General features: G+C 41.7%; 1 protein-coding gene across 6 annotated transcripts in view; it reads right to left on the reverse strand.

Annotated features, from left to right (window-relative positions):
- The window catches only part of FAM110B (family with sequence similarity 110 member B), a 176201-nt gene that overhangs the window by 89623 nt on the left and 62038 nt on the right, over window positions 1-24540 (reverse strand). The window contains exon 1 of one of the 6 annotated variants that reach the window (XM_038392692.2): window positions 9329-9470. The exons of 4 other annotated variants lie outside the window; for them this stretch is intronic. The gene's annotated coding sequence lies outside the window, so the exon portion shown is untranslated. Of the gene's footprint in view, window positions 1-9303; window positions 9471-24540 lie in introns of those variants that run through there. One more of the 6 variants, XM_038392696.2, reaches the window with a different exon arrangement.

Below are 24540 nucleotides of genomic sequence, written 5' to 3' on the forward strand. Positions count from 1 at the left end.
CTTAAACTTAACATGGCTCAAACTGATCTCCTTATCTTTCTTCCCAAGCCCTCTCCACTCTCCCACAATCTTTGGTACTCTTGGCAACAGCACCATCCTCTCTGCTAATCAGGCCTTCTTAATTTGGGTGTTGTCTTGGATAGGAGATCTCACCTTACGATAGGCCCCTGGCTATTATGTGCCAGGTGCATTTTTTCAAATGTTGGCTGTCAAAACTCTGCTAGGTGTTTTTGTTTTGTGCAGGGGGTGGTGGTGGTGGCGGCAAGTGTTTAGAAACAGAAAGGGGTGTTTGTACTGTGAGCTTCACGTCTGGAGGAGACTTTCTTAAAGAAACATGCTCCATGATGATTACAGTAAAGAGAAGAGAAAAAAGGTGAAATAGGGCCAGATAGGTAAAGAACATAAAAGAAAAGCCTGAGATTCTTAGCGCAACTTTCATTTTTAACAACTATTAATAGAAAGTTGTTACAATTACATACAAGAAACAGTACACAACTACTTATTTCTTTAAATTTGCACGGGTTCTGTCCTTGTCATTATTATTTTTATTACGGTAGTGCCTAAAGGCCAGGGCTCCATTGTGCTGGGCACTATTCAGAACAAAGAGATGGTCCCAGCCCCAAAGAGCTTATACTCAGTGGTGCAACTAAAATTCATTTCTTACCAGTACAGGGGGAAGCAGGTAAGCGGGGCATGTGACTTCCCCATGTGATTCCTCACTGCGCCGCCCCAGCCCGGGCTCCCATGCTCTCCCCATCCCCTCCCCACATCCATCCCATGTGACGGGAGGGCAGGGGGAAGAGAAGAAGGGGGCTCTGTCCTCCTGCTGTGCCGGACACTTCAGGGCAGGGCTCTCCCGGGAGCCACAGCTCCGTGGAAGCGCAGGGGGCGGGGCTAGGCCTTCTGCTCCTTTCCCTGCTTGGAGGGGCAGCGGGGAAAGGAATAGAACTCCTAGCCCTGCCCCCCAGCCCTCTCCTCCGGCGGGGCTCCTGCTGTGTCTTTCCGGTACGCCGTACCGGCTATAAATAGTTTGCTGGTACGGCATACCTGCCTACTTGCACTGCTGCTTATACTGTAAGTGGTTGCAGAGATACCTTAAGTTTTCAAACCCTGTTCAGATAGATTTATTGTAATGGCTTCTACCACTAAAAAGTGAGGCAGTGTGGTCTAGGCTGGGACTCAGTAGACCTGGGTTCTATTTGCAGGTCTGCCAATGAACTGCTGTGTGGCCAGAAGCAAAAGGCTTTCACTTCTGTGCGGCTCTCCTCTTCTGTCACCGTTTTACCTGTATTGTCCATTTAGAACGTACATTCTTTTGGGCAGGTACTGTCTCTTATGATGTGGCATGGCCAGAGGGCAGCAGGAGAGTGTTAGAAGGGAGCCTTATTCCCTGTAGAGGGAAGAAAGATTTGCTATAAATTTATTAAAGCATCTGAAGCCAATTAAAGCACCTGAAGCCAGTCACATGATAAAACCTCCCTGCTTCAATCAGACAAGAGGAGGAGTTGAAGCAGAGTGGATTGGTGCTGGAGTAGAGAGCAGTTTGGAGGGAAGCAGAGGAGAGTTTGGAGAAGTGCTGCGGTGGGCTAAGAAGACCAAGACCCTAGATAAAGGGACATCTGGTTTGTGCAGAGGGAGGGCAAGAAGCCCCACAAGCTGAAGGGCAGGAGAGAGAAGTAGCCCAGGGGAAGGAACCGCTAGTTCTAGTGGTTTACAGCTATCCCTAGGGCCCCTGGGTTGGGACCCGGAGTAGAGGGTGGACCCGGGTCCCTCTCTCTCCTCTCCCCTCCCCTCCCCTAGGACACTAGTGGGGCAGTTAATACCCCAGTTCAGGGGGCAAGAAACGATGCCCTGAACCCCCCACTCCAAGAAGAGAAAGCACAAGACCCATTATAGTAGTGCTGGCAATTTGCCACACTGTACAGTACCTAAAACACTGGGGTCTCACGCATTGCTGTAATACCGCTACTCCTCCTACCACCACTGACAAAAATGGGCAAATACCCAGGTCTTCAAAGGGTTAATTATAGATAGGGGCCTTGACCCACATACTCATGAACTTTTGGAAAATTCAGATACTAATCCCAACTTTGATATCCATGCCCATCTCCAGTTAATTTACATTAGTAATACAAGACAAGCTGCAGGGGTTAGCCACAAAGAAGTTTTCTACAGACGGCTTACTCAGCTGTCAGTTATGGTTTCTGCTACCAGAAAATGACTTCTCTCTCAGCTGGCAGACAAGGAATGATTTATAATTGCCATAATGGAAAGAAAAAGGCACAGTTGCCCTTTTTTCCATAAAGGGTAAACTTGTTTTGTACATCAGAAACGTCTGAACCCAAAAATCTATGTACATTTAGTTGTTACGCTAAGGGTTAAATTGCAGCTAGAAGCTAGAGACCTCTGGAAGGGGATGGTGCAGAGGTTCCCAATCCCAAGTAGGAGTAGATTGAGGCACTATGCCTCAGATAGGTACACAACATGTCTTAGAGCACACAGCTGCTGAGATTGCTGTGTGTGCTCCCTCTACACAATGCCAGTTTTGCTGGCATGGGGGGAAGTGAAAAGTGCAGAGCTAGCAGGATTCCATCTTTTTTCCACCTTCTTTCAAATGCTGTGGGGGGCTAGACTCACAGAGTTCTTGCATCCCTTGAGAAAGAGTGACTGTACTTGGTCTCTGCACAGTAGGGCAGTGAGGGGAATAGGAACCCTCTTCCTCCCTGCATCCCCTATGGCACCCACCCAGCAGATTTAGGTACAATTTGGTAGTGTTACCACTATCTTTAATTGGTTGTATTGCCGTAATGCCCAGAACTCCCAATTATAATCAGGGCTCCATTGTGTTGGGCTCTGCACAAACATATTCAGAGCAGAATCTGCCATAAAGAGTTTAAAATCTAAAAGGTTAAAAAGTAAAACAAACCACCAAAATAAAAGCTAATCAATATCAGATACATTCTTAAGGAGTTCTAACAAAGTTATAAGAATATTTGTAGAATTACAAATATGGGTTGATACTACATATGTAATAGTAACCCCTGCACTTGAACTGAAAAAGCAGAGAAAGGAGAAACGTGTGTGTGACAGATATGGAAAGTTCCTGCAATAGCTTTGGGAGGTCTTACTGTATTAATGGCAAAGAGTTCTGTGGCACCTTATAGATTAACAAATGTATTGTAGTATGAGCTTTCGTGGGTGAATACTCACTTCGTTGGATGCATGTTTTACGCACGAAAGCTTATGCTCCAATATGTCTGTTAGTCTACAAGGTGCCACAGGACTCTGCCGCTTTTACAGATCCAGACTAACATAGCTACCCCTCTGATGCTTTACTGTATTAAGTTTATGTATCATTCTGGGTAAGGGACTGTATGCAATTCTATTGGGGAGGGTGACAACAATTCCTCCAGGAACTAAGAACAGTGAGTACACAAATTCACTCAGGTTGTCACACCTCAAGAGAAGTACTTTCAGGTGGTCACCTGAAGAAGCTCACATAGACTAGTTCAAATTGAATTCACCATAGATCAACTGACAAAGAAAGGACTTTTGGATAAACAGCTTGAGCTTACAGTGACTCAGGGCTTTCTTTCTGATCCAGCAAATGGATAGGACTTTCTGTCCAAGGGGGGCCCAAATCCTTCCTGGGAAAAATTGGAATTGAGACCCCATTAGACTAACAGCTGACAATTGATAAGTTTTAGCAATAGTACAGGAACTTTTACTGTTTTTTGTATGTTCTCTGTAATGCTTGCACCTTAAGAATAAATGTGATTGCTCAGAAAGAGCTCTGTGATAACTTTTGACTGCTGGCAATTATGCTGTTCATAAGATTTTGGAGAGTGAGCAAAGCACAGATGCTGGCCTGCGAAGGCAGTGTGGCTTGCTGGGTCTACCACAATGTAGGCAGGGAGCTGTGCAGCCTGGTAAAATCCTGGTCAGGAGGGAGAAAGACACAGGTCTCCAACCAGGAGAGGTGATTACTGCAATATTGGGTTTACAATGGCAGCAGGCCCACACTTGGAAGGGGCCCATTAAGGCTCCGGCTCTGAGTGGACTCTGCTGCCAGCCACCTACAGGGTTTTGCCTGCCTCCCCAGGATCGAGCTGCCTGGGACCAGTAGAGGTTGGGCCACTCTCGACCGGTGGTGGGGAGAAGTACATCACAGGAGGCTTGGCAGGGCCCCACCGGGCAAGTGGGTCCTGAGGAGCCTGGCTCGGGCAGGCTTCACTCCTGCTTCAGCCTGGCTGACTGCACAGCTCCCAAGTGGCTGGAGTAATCCTCACCCAAGACCAGCTCCTGGCCACGCAGCCAGCTCAGCCAGGGGACACAGTCACCTCCCAGTGGGGGCGGTGAATGTGACTAGGAGGCGGGACATGGGGCAGTGGGTCTCTGGAGGGCTTGTGAGGGAGAGGGGATGCTGGGCATTGGGGGGAGATTTGTGTTTTGTGACGCTGGGCAGTGGAGGTTCTGTGGGTGGGTGCTGGAGAGTGGGGGGGTAGAGGAGGTCTGTTTGTGTTAGGGAGCTGGGCAGTGGAGAGTCTGTGGGGGGTACTGTAAAGTTGTGGTGGTAGGGCTGGGGGGCACTAGGTAGTGGAGGGTCTGGGGGGGGTGCTGGACATAGGGGTCTGTGGAGGGGGCACTGTGGGTGGTGGTGGTGTGCAGGGTGCTGTGCAATTGTGGGGGGTCTCTGGGGGGGGCACTGGGCATAGCAGGTCCGGGGGAACTGGGCATGGGGTCTATGTGGGGGTTGTTGGGCAAGGGGGCTGGGGGGCCTTGGGGTGGAGTGGGGGGTGCTAGGGTGTGGTGCAGGCCTGCTCCCAAGAAGCACAGGCAGTGCAGTGTGTATCTGTGGCTGCTGGTTTGTAAACAGTGTCCTCACGCTGGGCTGGGGGACCAGGGCTGCCCCTGCCGCACCGTGCCCCATTGCCCAGGGCCGGCCCCTTGCTCTGGGTACCTAACATCCCCCACCTCATACCCCATTTCCCCCATGGGGGCCCATAAATATGTTTGGTGTCGGGCCCACAAAAGCTTAATCCGGCCCAGGGTGGCTGAGGAGCAGGGAAGCCTAGAAGTGGGTACCAGTCATGGACCACGGAGTGGAGATACAGACGCACCTGCCGTAAACTGTGACAATATGCTTTAGGACACAAAATCTCACTTTACTTGTTTTAGGACAATTCTAGAAATGTATATTCTGGCATTCTTGTTTGCTCTTGCTTAACTTTACAAATCACAAGGCACCCAAGTGAAAATCCCACAGCAAACACTTGAGTAATACCTTAAATCCTAATGACTGTTTTCATATCATCTCTCTTATTGCTGGAAGACTACAAAAATGCATTAACCTTAAGAATAATCTTTCCTCTTTAGATTTGGCATGGTTTTAAGTACAGCGAAATTCACTTAAATATTTAACAGTAGAAAGCCATAATACCTTAATAAATCTAAGCTAGTGTAACACTATTCGTTAGTGGCAGTCAGACTACTGTATATACCAGGGGTGGGAAAAATCCAGCCTGTAGGCAGATCCCGCCCATCTAACATTTCTGTCCAGCCCGCCAGGCTCTTTGGCTGCCCCCTCATAATCTCCAGGCTGCTAAAAGTCTTGCAGTGCAGCAGGGCACTCAGGTAGGCTGCCTGCCTGCCATGGTCCCACGCAGCTCCTGGAAGTGGCCAGCTGCTGCTGGCATGTCTCTGTGCACCCCTAGCGGGAGGGGGGAGGGAGGCGGCTCTGCATGCTGCCCCCCCCATTCTCACAGCTCCCACTGGCCGGTTTCCAGCCAATGGAAGCGGCAAGGGCAGTGCTTGTGGGCGTGGTCAGCACACAGAGACCTGCTACCCTCCCACCCTCAAGGGGTGCGCAGAGACGTGCCAGCAGCAGCCAGCCGCAGCCACTTTCGTGAGCAGCGTGGGGCCACGACATGCAGGGAGCCGGCCTGAGCCCAGCTGCGCTGCTGGCTGGGAGCCACCTGTGGTAAGCACCTCCTGGCCATAGCCTACACCTCGCACCCCCTCCCACACTCCAACCACCTCTGGTACCCAAACTCCCTCCCAGACCCTGCCCCCCCCTACACTCCAACCCCCTGCACCAGCCCGGAGCTCCCTCCTGCATCCAAACTTCCTCCCAGACTCCACACCCCCTCCTGCACCCCAATCCCCTGCACCAGCCCGGAGCTCCCTCCTGCACACAAACTCCCTCCCAGACCCTGCACTCCCTCCATTCATATAGTAGAAATGTGCGACCTGTGATGACTTACCAAATTTGTGGAGTGGCCCCCTGCGAAAATTATTGCCCACTCCTGGTATATACTCAAATTCAGTCTGAATATAAATTTTTGTAAACCCAATCAATAATATGCACACACACAAAAAAGTCAGCAGTCATTACTGATTCTGAAAATACTGGTACGCAAAGCTCTTTTATGATACCACTGCATTATAACGGGATACCCTACTATGTCAGTAAAGGTGATAAGACCACATTCAACTGTACAAAATCTATTTTAAATACAATATACAACAAATGATCCTTAGGCAATTGGATATTTAACATTTTCTAACTGCTGAAACCCTGCGCTGGCTATCACACTTCTGTATTCTTGCTTTGTTCCTTGGCATTAGTTTTTCATTTTTCATGTTACAAGAAAGTGCAGTTTAATAGGGAAGTTTATACAAGACTTGATGAAAACTGAAGATGCTACAAAGCCACATATCAGAGGTAAGACAGGTATATTGATAGGTCACAATACAATTATCATGTGTAATCCATATATTTCCTAACATTGAATAGTTTTAAAATACTTTTTAGTTTTAAACAAGTCCCCTGCAGCTCACTATTTGTTGACAATCAGCTGAAACACATGCCAGATTTAATCTAGTAAAATTCTATTTTAAAAGTTTTTTTCAGAAGTTTGTTTTAGCTGAGATGAGTAAACTCTAAAATGTTATCTATGAATTACTGCTTAAATTGAATTTGTTTGCTGCCCCTACCCAAACGGAAAACACATTCCATAATGAAAACAAAGCTTTCACCTCTAAAAAAGCAATTTATTTCTTGAAGATAATAAAACAGTATTACTGTAAATTACAGTCATCAATGCTAGTTTCACGCTTTTCTGCATTAGCTGCACCAGAAAAAAATCAGTCACACCTAACAGAGGGAGAGACATCTGTCTAAATAACTATTGGTGAAACAACATTGTATAAATAACTATAATGTGCAATTGCAGTATACATTTTCTTTTAACAATGCTTTACACATCCCCAAGAAAAAATATGCCCACTTTTAAAATATGGAGCAAGTTACCTATCTGAGATAAGCATAAGAAACATTTTCAGATAAGAAGTCATTATTGTTTTACAGATGTACAGTATTAGTTCACTGCATATACTTAATTTTCACTTTAAGTAACACGTTGTCTTCATTTTGAATGAAAACAGTCAGCTTTGCTAAGTACGTTATTCAGCTGGGGATTTCTACCTACCAACTTCCCTTAACCACTACAAGCATCTCCATCATACATGGCTTGAGGAGGCTCATGTCAAAAATTATTCTAGATATTATCAGGAAATCTCTTCTTTAAAGCATGCACATGACATGGATTAATTTACAAACCATATAAATACAGTTAGATGGTAATTCTGAGGATATTGGAAAAAACTGCCATACATAAATAACATTGTGCCTGTACATTCTCCCCATTCATCACTGTCCAGACCTAACTGTTGCTATGCAGGAAGGTTATTTTCAAAGCCTGCACCAGTAAAAACACCTTATGGCAATAAAGTACAGACAAATGCAGACAATACAAGCAGACAGTGACTGAGCTTTATTTGTGGTAGCAATAATAATTTCAAAACCATTTTTGTTGGCAATGCTTTGTCCTGTACTAAAATCAGAATTTAAGCATTTGAAATTTATAGTAGTTCAAATATTTTTGAACTAAGTCAGATAAAATATCTTGGCTTTTGAAGTGCCCCACATTATGAAATACCCATATACATTGTATGCATACCCACTTACATAGAAAGTTAAGCAAGCAAGTGACCAAGATGGAATTTTATGGGCCTTTATTTAGAAGGTTACACTGTTTTAATTCAATATTTTAGAAGTTTACAACCCTACTTTGCAACATTTTGGACAGCACAAACACAATACTTCATTGGGAGGTGACGGGAAGGAGTAGAAAGCGATATTAAAGTAGCTACAGTTCCTTATCTTTCTGATATTAGCTGAGGCAATCTACTGTTACCTCAGACGCATGGTGGCAGAAAGCCAGCTGGATGAATGGTCACTTACCTCACAAGTTTATGTGGGCTCTAGAGTCTGACACAGACAATATCATTAACTTTAAGTTTTAACAGTCAGCTTTAGTAGTCAACTACCTTCATAAGAAGTATGACTACATTGTTCAGTGCTTGTTTTTTTCTCTTCCAAATACAGTTTTAACTAGGAAACATACTCTCTAAATTGGCATTGTTTTTATCAGAAAAATTTCATATTAATTAATATGTAGATCACAAATCTCAAAGAGATTAAATAAAATGATGCTCGAATTATGGAAAACATTCTGGAAGTCTCAGACTCATAGAAGAAAAGATTGTCTTATATAAATTGTTTCATTCTATTGCTAAAGACAATTCCTACAACAAACAAGGCTCTGGGACAAAATCTGGCCTTTGGGAACAATATTTGTGTGTGCAGCAAAGAATATGCTGCAATATACCAGTTTGGGGTCCCCCCCAGCCGCCTAATAGGGAATTCAAAGAATGAAACAAAGAAACTACTCAAATACTAAAGCTACAAGCATCTTTGATGAAAGAATGATAGCATACTACTCCACATTCCTTGACCTCTTTGGAAAAAACACGAGAATAGTTATTACCCTGATATAATTATAAGTACATTCCTCAGAATTATCCTTTTAACTGCTCATTATTTAGAACAGTTTCATCTCCATGTAAAGAAAGTCCTACATGCCTCTAATTCAACTGTTCCGCAAAGAGACCCAAATAAATGCAATATTGCCATTACCATAACAAAAGGGAACTAATAAAATTGCTCACATGCACAGGCTCAAGATTTCACACGAAAGCAAATTTTCCTGTAAAAATATATTCTATTTCCCTGATAAATCCACTCTGTAATGACATGTTTTGTAATCTGATGGCTATCCCACTGGAGTACACATGATATTAACGAAAGCAAGACCAAATTAAATAGATGACATGATTAACAGTATTCATTTCATGCATGATTGTGTTTTATGGGAGAGATAAAGACCTGAAAGTAATTACCATGAATTGAAACTCCTTCACTGACCTCTGCTTGCAGCTAGCAGTCGTTAACCACTGATGTTTTATAACAAAGACCAATGCCTTTCATCTGTGCGCTTTTTTTTAATGCTACAAGATGAGTACCTCCACCGTTGCATGGACACAGTACCTCTGTATCTATGTCTGTATTGCAGCATAAAGATTACTGTGGAAACCTATCAAACTGGCAAGCAGCAACGTCTGCAGCCAATCAGAGAAAGGCACATGCAGAACCCAGCACATGCTCTCTGAAGCTCAGATACTGTCACCACTGTTTAACTGGCTGCTAATCTAATTATAGCTGTTTGCTAGCACAATGCTACTGAAGTAGAGCACATGAGCAAAACTAAATGTCAATACATTAAACCACTTAATCACAATAATCAAATTTGGGTTTAATAAAATTTAAATGCTTAAAGTTAAAAGTTCACCTTACACAATGAACTGCTTTAAAAAAGTGTTTTTTTTCTGAACTCTGAAAAAAATGAGCAATATTTAGCAGTGCACTTTCAAAATCAGACTTGTAGTTCGTTATATATATATATATATATATATATATATAGTAGTAAGACTTATTACAATGTAGCAGTTTATTCTGTATTTCTGAATTCTGATTCTGTATGTATATTGCAAAATTATGCAACTCAGCTTGCTTTATTTACAATGTTTAGCATAACAGTTTAGATCCCAATTCAGCCAGGTACTTAAGCGTATGAGATTCAGTATATGAGTAATCCTACCATGTCAAGGGAATTACTCATATGCTTTAAATTACACGTGCTTAAATACCTTGCTGAACTGGGGAACTCTATGTATATTTGGAAACCAAGCTGTAATCAATCTTCTGTCAGGCTACAGTGGAATGCCATGCAAATTGCTGCTACTGTACAAACTACTAATCAATCTGGAAAATATTCATTATGAATATATTCTACACATGCATGGTGAATTTAATCCACTAAATCTTAGATGCATGTTATAAATGCATGCCTAGCTCCATAAAATAACTAATGTTATGGATTCTGAAACAGAACATACAGAGACTCTTATGTATGTAACTGATTTTTAAAATTGCTGACAAGTTCTGTAATTCATTTTTTTTCAGTTTTCATACTTACCAGATGTACAATAATGAGAAAAAGGTGTAGCTATCTGACATTTAGTACTCTTGATAGTGTATTTCAAGTAATTTCTGTGACCAGCACAACAAGAAAGTAGTTTTCTGAAGTTTTAAGGGCCCATATGGTTCTCGTATGTAACTAGAAGTCTACAGTGGCCACAGTTTTCAAACTTGGATGTCTCAAATTAAGCATCTAAATCTATAGCGAGGCACCTAACTAAAATGGCCTGATCTGCAGAGGAGCTGAGTATCCACATCTCCCATGGAACAAAGTGGATTCTTTAGGTGCTTAGCACTAAAGATAAAGGCACTTTTACATAGCTAGCCAAATAGAGAGTAGGTATGTGACCTTAGGCAATCAAGTTTAAAAATGTTCCCGTGTCCATCTATTCATATGTACAATACATATATAAACTCCTCTCACACAGACTTAAAAACCACTGCAATATTACTCAAAGTGAGCTGCTATGTGCCCATAGCAGCACTTTTTTCTCCTCAATGCTTTACTTTCTTATGACTAACACCACACAGTATTAATCACTCTCCTACTGTATAGTATTAAAGGTTTACATATGTTTCTGTTGCATCATTCTTATCTGGGGAACAAAAACTGAATTTGTTACTTCATAAAAGTTGCTAACACAAGACTTTCATATAGCATCAGAAGTCCAAATTTACTGACAATATGCAAATAACTAAACCATAGCTTTTTTTTTTTTTACTCTGTTGTGAAAACTGTTAATAAAAACCTGTTATGTTGTACAAGTATTAGACTCCATTTTTAAAAGAAACAATATGTTCAAAGCTGTATCTGGCTAGAAATTAAAACTGAACACAGACCGCATAACATTCCATGCTTTCCTTCAACTTTTGTTCAGCAACATATCATAGGTTATAACAAAAAGGGATAGCAATACCATGTCCTAGAAACAAAAATGACATGAATAAAAATATAAGGTATAAAAACAAGTATACATATCCTCAACTTGGTACTTATAATATTAATTAAAAAAAATTCTTCCTTTCAGATAAACATATCCCTATTACTTTTGTGTCTAAGGTTCTGTAAACAAAGCACTGTAGAAATTAGGAAGTTTCACAACACGGTTCTAAGGCAGGTAGATTATACATTAAAGATGAGAAAGGGGGTTATAAAGAGGTAAGGAACCTGATTTTGAGAATAGCTGAGAATCCACAATTCCAACAGAAGTTAACTGGAGATACAGGTGTTCAATACCTTTGGAAATCAGTCCCTCAAAACTTGTCTATCACCACATCAGGATGAAGTTTTCAATTATCATTTCCATAGTCATAGGGGAAAAGAGGGTTAGCAAGTTACAGATTGTTGTAATGAGACATAAAACTAGGGTGACTATTGGGTCCATGATTTTTAGTGTCTCTCAAAGTTATGAATTTAAGCTCCCAGGCTCATCTTTTGAAGGCACTGCACCGGGTTCCCTTGAGGAAGGGGACCCGGAGGTCAGATATGAAGTGATCATTTTGTGAAAAGTGTTTGCCCATGGGTGATATGGTGTTTCTTTCTTTTATAATTTTTCTGTGTGAGTCCATTTGAGAGCATAGTGATAGTCTGGTTTCATTCACATTGTTGTTGGGGCATTTGATGCTCTAGATGAAGTGCACCACATGTTGTGATAAGCACATGTAGGACCCATGGATAGCAAAAGGTGTGTTGGGAGAGCATTGATCATCATACCCGTGGAGATATGTCTGCAGGTTTTGCATCTGTTATGGCATGGTCTGGTGTTTGGAGCTGGTGCGTCCTGTTGTGTAGGGAGCTTGCTTCTGATGATGAGATTGGTGGGGGGTTGTTTGAAGGTCAGAAGATGGGGTTCGGGAAAGATTTATTTCAGGATGTAGTCCCCATCAAGTATGATTTGTAATTGTTTGATAATACGCCACATGGGCTCCACAGTGACAACTAGGGGTATTCAGAATGTGGAGGTTTTTTTCCAACTTAAAAAATAAGACAAAAATACCCTATCACTTGTGGGTGAACACTTGTCACAAAATGATCACTCTATAGCTGACCTTGTGGTCCCTGTCCTCAAGGGAAGCCTGCACAATACCTTCAAAAGAGGAAGCTGAGAGCTTAAATTCATAACTTTACTAGACATTCAAAATCATGGATTCAGTAGACACACTGGTTTCATGCCTCATTATAACAGTCTGTAACCCACTGAGGCCATGTCTACACTACAAAATTAAGTCATCCTTCATTAGGTTGACTTATAGCCACTGCTGTTTTTCATATCCACACTACCTTCCTTTTGTCAATGCTGCATGTCTTCATCAGGAGTGCTTGCATCAATTTAAGAGGAGCAGTGTGAAAGGCTGAGATCCTGGGCTCAGCAGTCTCAGCCTGGGAGCTCTGTGGGGAGCCCACAGCCTAGGCTCTCAGAACCAGGTAGCGATGCTCCAGCTGTCAGCACTGCTGGGGCTCACAGCTGGAACCCCTCCTCTCCCCTGCCCACTCAATTTCAAAACAAAGACCCGAGCAGCAGTGAAACTGACATTCTTGTCAATTGCATGGCTCCGGCTTTCAGCCATCCTGACAGCCAATAGGCAATGCAAATACTATGGTGTCTATACAGACACTGCGTCACCTGAACTATGTTGACCTAAGCTTTACACCTCTTGTAAAGGTGGATTTACGAGGTCAGCGGGCGAGTTACAGCAGCAGGAGGAACACTGTAGCATGTAGGCTTACATAGTCAGGTCGACCATAAGCTACTTTATCAACTTAACTTTGTAGTGTAGACACGCCCTAAGCCTCCTTTGTCCTATGACTGCAGATGTGTTAATTGCCTGCTTCATCTTGAATGGTCTGTTGCAACGTGTTAACACCTTATGCACAACAATCTATTCCACCTTATATTTAGCTGTGACACTGATTACCTTTTCCACACCTGAAGAAGAGCTTGTCCCTTTCACCAACAGAAGTTGGTCCAGTAAAAATATTATGTCCCCCATCTTGTCTCTTGCATATTCTGGGACCAACACTTCTACAACACTGTAAACAATATTCGCACATGCATGCACACAAATACACAAGTAGACGATCTCTCTCAATAGCAAAAAGAGGGAGCACTGGACTTCCACCATTGTCTCCATTAAATGTAAGCAAGTTTCAAACATAAGCATGGCATCCTTGAAGCCTGGCATTAACAACTTCCAAAGAGAGACTTTGCAAATGCTTTGTACTGAAACTGCTCCTTTTTCTCATCTTTCCTTCTGTGATACGGTAAAGGGAAAGTCTTGTAAAGAGGTTGTGTCAATTCTGCAGACCAATAACATGGACATATGTAGTCCGGACAGTACTTCATAAAAAAGGAAAGATACCAGAAGTAATCTATAGAAGATCAAAGATTTTTCCCATCACAGTAAGAAAACAACTGCAGAATGGCTTATCATGTAAAACAATAAGAAAAGGAGTTCTTGTGGCACCCGAGACTAACAAATTTATTTGAGCATAAGCTTTCGTGAGCTACAGCTCACTTCATCGGATGCATGCAGTGGAAAATACAGTGGGGAGATTTTATATACACAGAGAACATGAAACAATGGGTTTTACCATACACACTGTAACAAGAGTGATCAGAAAGCTTATGCTCAAATAAATTTGTTAGTCTCTAAGGTGCCAAAAGTACTCCTTTTCTTTTTGTGCATACAGACTAACACGGCTGCTACTCTGAAACATGTAAAACAATGTGAACAGAAGAGAGAATTAGGCTTTTTTCCTAAAGCCTAGTAAATGTAACAAGTGTAGTAAACAAGTTTTAAGATTTTGTTATGAACAAATACCCATGAGATAGCTTAGCTCATTTCTCTTTTAAAAGGCTAATTAATTCATCAATCCAAGTAAAATATTCATTAAAGTAATTGGTTTAGTTCAACCTCTTAATGCTACAGCTTGAAAATGTATACACTGTTGCCTTTAGAAACATAACATGTCAATTCATCAGCCCTTTCATTCAACTCATTTTCATTCCATACTGTGTTAGGCAAAATAAGAGTAAGTAACCATTATAGATGTTTATAAGTAGTATTTAATAATCTAAAGTAGCCTTTAAACCTTTGGTTCGCAGCCTGCCAGGGTGGGCAGGTGGGCCGGGCCAGTTCGTTTAACTGCCACATCCGCAGGTTTGGCCGATTGTGGCTACCACTGGCCGCGGTTTGCTGCTCCAGGACAATAGGGGCCGCGAGAAGCGGCGGCCAGCACATCCCTCGGCCTGCGCCGCTTCCTGCAGCCCCCATTGGCCTTGAGCGGCAAACCGCGGACAGTTGGAGCCACAATCGTCCGAACCCGCAAATATCCAATATGCGCATTGGGTATGTCAGAACGTAAGTTTTGGGAGCTGTGTTAAAAATATTTGTGTGTATAACTTTGCAAATCAGATTTTTTTTATATTTCATTTAAAATGCACAAAGTACTTTGAATACATACAACTCCTCCGTATTTTTAATATTGTATTTCTCACACATCTTGCGGAATTAAAGCAAAGGTTCTTCTCAGTTACTTCAGTTTTTATCCCCCAGTTAAGAGAACACAAGGCAACTTTCCCTTCTCCTGCCATCCCCCAGTCCCGTCCTTTTTATATTGAAATGTTGGTGTTTAAATTAATTTAAAGTCTCATTTCCCTCCTTGGTGGTCTAAAGCACGACTTTCCAACATGGTAAACTAGTACAATACTTCAGGAAGCAGTGGCTTCTGTTCGTGATTTAGCATCTGAATGTATTGATCTAGCATGACAAGTAATAAGCAGACAAGATACAAAATAGATGACTTTATAAAAAAAAAAAAACCACCTCTTATTTGAAATTGAAGATGGAGAGCCAACACCACTGAGAAGTGGCCCCGTTTTCTCCAGGTACAATTTAATAGATAAGAACACGAGAACGGCCATACTGCGTCAGACCAAAGGTCCACCTAGCCTAGTATCCTGTCTTTTGACAGTGGCCAATGGCAGGTGCCCCAGAGGGAATGAACAGAACAGGTAATCATCAAGTGATCCATCCCCTGTCGCACATTCCCAGCTTCTGGCAAACAGAAGCTGGGGACACCATTCCTGCCCATCCTGCTAATAGCCATCGATGGATCTATCCTCCATGACTTTATCTAGTTCTTTTTTGAACCCCGTTATAGTCTTGGCCTTCACAACATCCTCTGGCAAAGAGTTCCACAGGTTGACTGTGTGTTGTGTGAAGAAATACTTCCTTTTGTTTGTTTTAAACCTGCTGCCTATTAATTTCATTTGGTGACCCCTAGTTCTTGTGTTATGAGGAGTAAATAACACTTTCTAATTTAAAAAGAAAAGGAGTACTTGTGGCACCTTAGAGACTAACACATTTATTTGAGCATAAACTTTCGTGAGCTACAGCTCACTTCATCAGATGTAGCTCATGAAAGCTTATGCTCAAATAAATTTGTTAGTCTGTAAGGTGCTACAAGTACTCCTTTTCTTTTTGTGGATACAGACTATCAAGGCTGCTACTCTGAAAACTTTATTTACTTTCTCCACACCAGTCATGATTTTATAGACCTCAATCATATCCCCCCTTAGTCATCTCTCTTCCATACTGAAAAGTCCCAGTCTTATTAATCTCTCCTCATACAGAAGCTGTTCCATACCCCTAATCATTTTTGTTGCCCTTTTCTGAACCTTTTCCAATTCCAATATATATTTTTTGAGATGGGGTGACCACATCTCCAGGCAGTATTCAAGATGTGGGCATACCATGGATTAAAATAGAAGTAATATGATATTTTCTGTCTTATTATCTATCCCTTTCTTAATGTTTCCCAACATTCTGTTTGCTTTTTTGACTGCTGCTGCACATTGAGTGGATGGTTTCAGAGAACTATCCACAATGATGCCAAGATCTTTCTTGAGTGGTAACAACTAATTTAGACCCCATCATTTTATGTGTATAGTTGGGACTATGTTTTCCACTGTGCATTACTTTGCATTCATCTGCCATTTTGTTGCCCAGTCACCCAGTTTTGAGAGATTCTTTTGTAGCTCTTCGCAGTCTGCCTGGGACTTAACTATCTTGAGTAGCTTTGTATCATCGGCACATTTTGCCACCTCACTGTTTACCCCTTTTTCCAGATAATTGATGAATATATTGAATAGAACTGGATCCAGTACAGACCCCTAGGGGACATCACTATTTACCTCTCTCCCTTCTGAAAACTGACCATTTATTCCTACCCTTTGTTTTCGATCTTTTAACCAGTTACCAAAATATAATTAAATAATTAGATCTTTGCTTCATATCTGGGTCTGAATAAACAATAAGATTAACATTTGTATGCAGTGTAGTTGTAGCCATCTTGTCTCTCTAAGATCAAAATTTGTCTTTCATCTCCACCAAATATTTGAGGAAATTTATTGGGGTCTATACCTGGACATTGTGTTCCTCCCCCTGCCCTCCACCCCTCACCATCCCAAAACTAACAAAGTTGAGGAGTTGGTGAGTGAGGAGATGGGCCTTGTGTCATTCCAACCACAAAGAGCTAAATCCACAAAGAGACTTAGGCATTGCTACATACAGAGTTGCGGTGCCTAACAACCCAGTGGAATCTACCGCCATGAGTTCGGTGCCCAGGCTTCCTATACAATGAATGGGAGAGAGTGGCTCCTAAGAATTGGCTCCACAAAAGCCAGCACACTGAGCAGGGAGTCACCTAAGCTAGCCAATAGCAGATCCTGAGGAGAAATGTGTGGCCTAAACCCTTCCCCCTCAGGTACTTAGGTGCCTAAGTCCAGGCTGGATGGAGGTGCCTAATGCTACTTAGGATTCACAACCGTGAACTATCTACTGGGGTTCTGCTCCTAAGCTATTTCTTTCAAGAAACGTTGTTGCACACCTAAACTTCCCCTCTTAGAATGCTCTAATCACTGCACAATAAGAGTTATTCTCTCTCTCTCTCTTTCTGGCCCAATGCATATTTAATTATTTATACACAATGAAACCGCTTCAAAAGGATAGATTGAGAAAGAACTGCCCCAGAATACCCCATAGCCCATTAGCAGTTAGGGAATTCTCCTAAGAGATGGGATATCCAACTTCAAATCTCTTCTGCACATCCAACAGAGGGGAGAATTCCTCCAGGGCCTCTCACTTGCCCTAACCACTAGGCTAGAGATTATAAGGGAGGCCTCTGCCCTGGCCATTTTGTGTCACTTTAGGTGTGCTCTGAGAACACTTAACGGATCGGGCCCCGCAAGCAAGCCAAGCAGAGGAATGCCTAGTTTGAGTATCCCACAGGGGCTTAGGCATGGGAGAAACATCAGCTATCAGGACTGGGGACTTTAAAGGCAGAAATGTAGGTACTGAGGGACTTGAGAACCTGCAAGGTTAGGCAGAAGCTGAGCTGGGGTTTTGAGTACATCAGTGGTAACCAAATGTTGGAGTTAGGCAGCTTAAGTCCTTTTCTGGATCTGGGCCTTGGTTTTCTACAGTATCTTGTCCTATTTTATGGTGTCCCTTCTAGTCTTGGATGCAGCTGAAGCCTAACTTGGTGCTTGATAAAACTTGCTCATTGATTCCCTCAAACAAAGGGACATCAAGCCCAAGTCACTGAGATAGTTCAAGACAAGGCAAAAAAAGAGAAATGGGGGCGGGGGAGGTGGTGGAGATGGAACATTATCACATTGAGAGAGGCATGTTCTCTTTTTTCATTTTTGTTAAAGGGAGGAAATGGTGGAGCCTGCACAGCCCCAATAAATGACAAAAGGTATTTGGGGTGCTGAGGAGCCTATGAAGAAAAAGAAGCCTTGCAGGTGGCAGAATCTCCTGGCCCACCACAGAAATTCTGGAATTTTGCATGGGTAAAGCTTTAAAACTCTCTGGAATCTGCCTTCACAATGTCACTGCTGGATGTATATTTGTACAGTACTGTTTTAGATCTCTGGAGAACCTTAACCATAACTGCTTTAAAAATAGTTATTCAGACAGGTCTCTTTCCCACAAGAGTGCAGGTGGCAACTTGTACTTACTAACTATATCTCTAGCAGTGTGGACATACTTTTTACGGATAAATAGATTTAATTTACATAGTCTTCAAGGCAACCAGATGGAAAAATAGTATTAATTTCTTGTCTGAATGCTTACACAGTCAGTGGCTCAATGCACCAATGAGTTAAAAAGGCAGACATCTGTAGTATGGTGTAGCTCCTCAATGAGACACAGAAGGTAATCAAGGCCATGGTTTGGAATTGTCTTATCTTATCAATAAGCTAGCACAGGCTCCTAAATGATTAGTTTCCATTTTATACTCCCATTCAATTTTCTCTTGGCATTACATTTACACTCCCATAATGTGCATTTCTTAGATACCTGATGGACCCTGTCTGAACTCATGAGTTCCTGATTATCCTCCCTTAGTAACCACTGAATAGCAAATACAACAAACTACAGGACCTCGTGAGTAGCTGGTGTAAGGGAGAGCACTGGGATGGCAGCTAACGTGAATAGGAGGGGCAAGAATGGTGTTTCTGAGATTGGTTTGAGGCAGCAGCAAAGAGGAAGGTGATTTCAAGTATCTGAACCTAACTGGTGCCCTTAGTCCTAGTTCTCTCAAATGGCCAAATCACCTTCAATTCAGAATGTATTTATTCAGCCTACTTACGATTGTGTTGGGGGTTCACTAGTTTTTGGTGAAAGACACCATGAAAGGAGCTAGATTTAAAGTCCAGATTCCCCAGGAAGAAACAAAATCCATTAGAATGGCCCTGCAAAGGTACCAGGAAGATCTCTTCCAGTTTTGCTACATTAGCATAACCGCATGTTGCTTCTATATGAGAAGAAATGGAAAGAGAGCTAGGGACAAGGAAGCATCACAGCAGCAAATACAAGTGGAGAGATGGTCCAGTATTTTAGATAACTAATGTAAAAATAATTCACCAGAGTAATAAAAGCGAATAACAATTCTCACTTTGCCCGATTGCATTATATAAAATATGGAGGGTATCTAACATGCATATACCTTGAACACATACCATACAGCCTGCTCACCTCTGAATCCCCAAAAAGATACCCTGTGTTTTTTTTTAAAAACTAACCAGTCATTTTGAACCATCAGTTCCTATTATAGAAGCTTTTGTGATATTACTTAGAAAATGTTTTAATCCTGAATTTAAAGGGCTCTTGTGTGAGCATGACTAAGGACTTTATGGAAAGACATCTTGTACTGTCTGTCCTGACAGTGAAATTTAAATTACTGTCTGTGTTTGGAAGACCTGCCTGCAATGGCATAATAGCAACCTTTCAGTCAATGAGAGCACTGACTTGAACAACTACTCATGATCTTTGCCAAGAGGAATGTGATCTAATACTTTAAACTTAAAATTACCTTGTATTCTGACTTCCACTTTCATTATATGCTACCTTTCATAATGAAAGCCAAAGTGAACAAATCCTTTTCACTCCCTTGTGGTTACTATCCCTTTACGTACAGCTTATACTCAATCTCTCTAATGGGCCAATATCCCTCATTAATATAACTTTCAAACAATAACAGACTGACATGGTAGTAATTCTATTGATATCAGTCACTTGCCATGAAAATAAATAGGAGTGTCACAAACTCAGTGTTATGGCTTAATGGCAAGATAAAACAGGAAGAGGGACTTAGGTTTATTAGGAACACTTCATCTTCTTTAACACTACACACTTTACCTCTGCCCTCCTCCCAGTCCTTCTGTGATCTCCAAGCCATCAATACTGCTGCTCTGTGTTGCTCTCATCCACTTCTCCCCGCTCTTTCCTCCACTGATTCATTTGTCAAGTTCTGTTTTTCCTCCCTTCAATCCTCTACCTCTTTTACCTGCCCTGGCTTACACACACCATCCTACTCCTCTACTCCTGCTCTCAGGCCACTGAATGGATGATGCGTTGGAGAGGTTTTAGTTGGGGGCTGAAGGTGATGGCTAGTGGCGTTCTGTTGTTTTCTTTGTTGGGCCTGTCCTGTAGTAGGTGACTTCTGGGTACTCTTCTGGCTCTGTCAATCTGTTTCTTCACTTCAGCAGGTGGGTATTGTAGTTGTAGGAATGCATGATAGAGATCTTGTAGGTGTTTGTCTCTGTCTGAGGGGTTGGAGCAAATGCGGTTATATCGTAGCGCTTGGCTGTAGACAATGGATTGAGTGGTATGATCTGGATGAAAGCTAGAGGCATGTAGGTAGGAATAGCGGTCAGTAGGTTTCCGATATAGGGTGGTGTTTATGTGACCATCGCTTATTAGCACCGTAGTGTCCAGGAAGTGGATCTCTTGTGTGGACTGGTCCTCCCCAACGCATCATCAAGGATCTACAACCTATCCTGAAGGACGACCCATCACTCTCACAGATCTTGGGAGACAGACCAGTCCTTGCTTACAGACAGCCCCCCAATCTGAAGCAAATACTCACCAGCAACCACACACCACACAACAGAACCACTAACCCAGGAACCTATCCTTGCAACAAAGCCCGTTGCCAACTCTGTCCACATATCTATTCAGGGGATACCATCATAGGGCCTAATCACATCAGCCACACTATCAGAGGCTCGTTCACCTGCGCATCTACCAATGTGATATATGCCATCATGTGCCAGCAATGCCCCTCTGCCATGTACATTGGCCAAACTGGACAGTCTCTACGTAAAAGAATGAATGGACACAAATCAGACGTCAAGAATTATAACATTCAAAAACCAGTTGGAGAACACTTCAATCTCTTTGGTCACTCGATTACAGACCTAAGAGTGGCTATACTTCAACAAAAAAGCTTCAAAAACAGACTCCAACGAGAGACTGCTGAATTGGAATTAATTTGCAAACTGGATACAATTAACTTAGGCTTGAATAGAGACTGGGAATGGATGAGTCATTACACAAAGTAAAACTATTTCCCCATGGTATTTCTCCCTCCCACCCCAACCCCCACTGTTCCTCTGATATTCTTGTTAACTGCTGGAATTAGCCTACCTTGCTTGTCACCATGAAAGGTTTTCCTCCTTTTCCACCCCCTGCTGCTGGTGATGGCTTATCTTAAGTGATCACTCTCCTTACAGTGTGTATGATCAACTCATTGTTTCATGTTCTCTGTGTGTGTGTGTGTGTGTGTGTGTGTGTATATAAATCTCTCCTCTGTTTTTTCCACCAAATGCATCCGATGAAGTGAGCTGTAGCTCACGAAAGCTTATGCTCTAATAAATTTGTTAGTCTCTAAGGTGCCACAAGTACTCCTTTTCTTTTTGCGAATACAGACTAACACGGCTGCTACTCTGAAACCTTTGTTGCTCTTGTGTGTGAAAAAACACACCCCTGATTGACAAAAGTTTTAACGATGAAAAGCACTGGTGTGGACAGCACTTTGTCGGCAGGAGCTGTGCTCCTGGCGACGAAGCTACAGCCCCTTGTGGAGGTGGTTTTATTTTGTTAACGGTAAAGAGCTCTCCTGGCAATAGAGAACGGCGACACTGTGCACCTTACAACAGCACAGCTGCAGCCACGCTGTTGTAAGATGTGCAGTGTAGACATTGCCTAAAAGTCACAGTTCACTCTGGCACGCCATGTCACAGTTTACTAGGGGGTTTGCACCAGTGAAACTACATCAGTGTAAACACTCAGTCCTGGTCTAGCCTAGAAAATTAGGTTGGCTTAACTACATAGGTCAAGGGTGTGAAAAATTGCCCCCTTCCCTCCAAGCTGCACTGTTAAGCTGACCTAAGTCCCCAAGACAGAGCTATATTGATGGAAGAATTCTTCCTTTGACTTCACTACCACCTCTCAGGGAGGTGGATTACCTATGCCGACAGGAGAACCTCTCCCATGACTGTACGTTGATTCCACGGAAGTGTTAGAGCAGTGCAGCTGTGTCAATTTAGCGTTTTAAGTGTAGACAAGCTCCCAGTGTAAAAAATGCCTACGGTGAATACAGTGCTGGAAAAGAGGAGTTCAGTTTTCTGCTCCTCTTACTGGGCTAGAGACATTTTTCCTGAGAGGCTGTGATGAAAAGGCAACAGCACATCAAAATAGTAACAGATAAGGGTAAAAGCAACAGGGGAAAAAATAAGCATTTAAGTCCATTGGCTTCAATGGAGTTACATCAGCAGGAAGTTTAGTTCTTAATCTGCATCTTTTGGAGGATTCTGCATTTAATTAAAAAATAAGTTTGTAAAGGTAAGAATTGAATATTTTGATCAATTTTGTTTTGAATTAATGGGAAAAATAGCTATTCAAGGACAGAATACACAAAATTTCTATTCACTTATAGGCATGAAATACTAAGATTTCACTGCTCAGAATATAAACACTGCATTTTATTTAAAAAAAGAAAACATACAGCATTCATGTACTTAAGAATATGGATTCTACAACTCACCCTAGCCAGTTGGAAAATTTTCACTCTGGAGATTTCATACTGTTCACACTGACACATAAGAGTGTGTGTTTGTGTGTGTGTATGTTGGAGGTGTTTTTTTGTTTTGTTTTGGTTTTTTGCATCAAGTAGTAAAAGTGAAACAGAAATGTAAAGAAATTCAGTGCCAGTAGAGGGAGGCAGCTGCTCTCCAGGTAACACATCTTACTGTTCAGGGATGCACAGTAGGGAGCCAATTGAGTTTGTTTTTGTGGAAGTGAACTCACCCCTCAGCCATTGTGTAAATGTGGCTTTAAATCAAGCTGTAATTAGATTTTGCTGTATTTAACAAAACCCCTCTGTTGCTCTTCTTTCCCAGTCCGAGACAGGAAATAAAAGCATTCATACAAAAAAAAGTGTATGTCTCTTCCTTTTCCTATGTTCTGGCATACTTACAAATGTAAGTATGGAGTATAAAGCAACTGGCTAGGTTTATGGGATGTTTGCTTAATTTTCCTACAGTACTTAAGAAAACAAAAATCTCCCACCTGGCTAACTATTTAAACATTAGCCCAAAGTTAGCAAAATTCTGCTTTGTTTAGAATGCTTAGAAAGCGTTAACAAATCCAACTCGTTAGTTTTGTTCATTAATTTACTTGACAAAAGACAAATGGAAATCTTTTGCAAAGACACAGGCAGACTAGAACTGTCACATATTCATTTTGGGACAAGTCTTTTCCACCCCCCTTCATTATAACCACTTCTGTCTCTACCATCCTTGTCCTATCTCAGCAACTGTACTCCATTCATTGTGCACTTTTGTTCTTGATTGGTATCCATTAAAGTCAATTCTCAGTATCCTCCTTCTTTCAAAATGATTAACAACAACAACGCACCCTGTATTAGGTGGTTTTATTTTGCTTTTACTTTTTCTTACTGTCTGTACATACACAGGGCTTTAAGTCAAAGTGATTTAAATCACCAATTTTAATGATTTAAATCAGCATGCAAGAAACCTTGACTTAAATAATCAATTTTAATTGTTTTGTATTCATATTTTTAGTTACTTTCTAAACAAAGGTTGAGTCTAATTAGTTGGTAACAATTAAAATATTTATTTGCAACTAAATACAACCTTTATACTTAATTTGGTGCACTTTCTTGCTAATCAGGAGGATACACTATATTCATGCACATTTATTTGAGCAATTATACAGCTCAATTCATTCAGGTCTTTAAATTTTACATTTTTAATACATTAGAAAATTGTGACTAATGCATTTCTGATTTACTAGAGGATTAATATTTTATTGAGGATTTGTGTCAGCTTATTTGGATGGAAATTTAAATTCAATTAAAATGCACAAAATAGCATTTTTTATTAAATAATACTATCGGTACCTTAAGTGCTGGTTACATAAGAAATAAGTTTTGAAAAATATGTTTTGCAATGAAAGGTAACTGAATTATTTAAAAAAGGAAGTACTATCCGCAGTTAATGAATTGATATTGTTTCTGGTCACCATGTCCTTCAAGATTTTAGAACTAGTAGAGCTCACCCTTTCCTCATACCGAGTTTTTATGTACAGACTGGAAAAAGAAACTGGTTTTCCTGCTTTTTCAGCTCCCAGTTGGTTTCTTAACTTTGAACTAGTCATTGAACTGAACTGTTGAAAAGACTGAAATGAAGAAAAAAATAAAAGGAGTACTTGTGGCACCTTAGAGACTA

Source organism: Dermochelys coriacea, chromosome 2 (genome assembly GCF_009764565.3).
Source record: "Dermochelys coriacea isolate rDerCor1 chromosome 2, rDerCor1.pri.v4, whole genome shotgun sequence".
Taxonomy (NCBI): Eukaryota; Metazoa; Chordata; order Testudines; family Dermochelyidae; genus Dermochelys; species Dermochelys coriacea.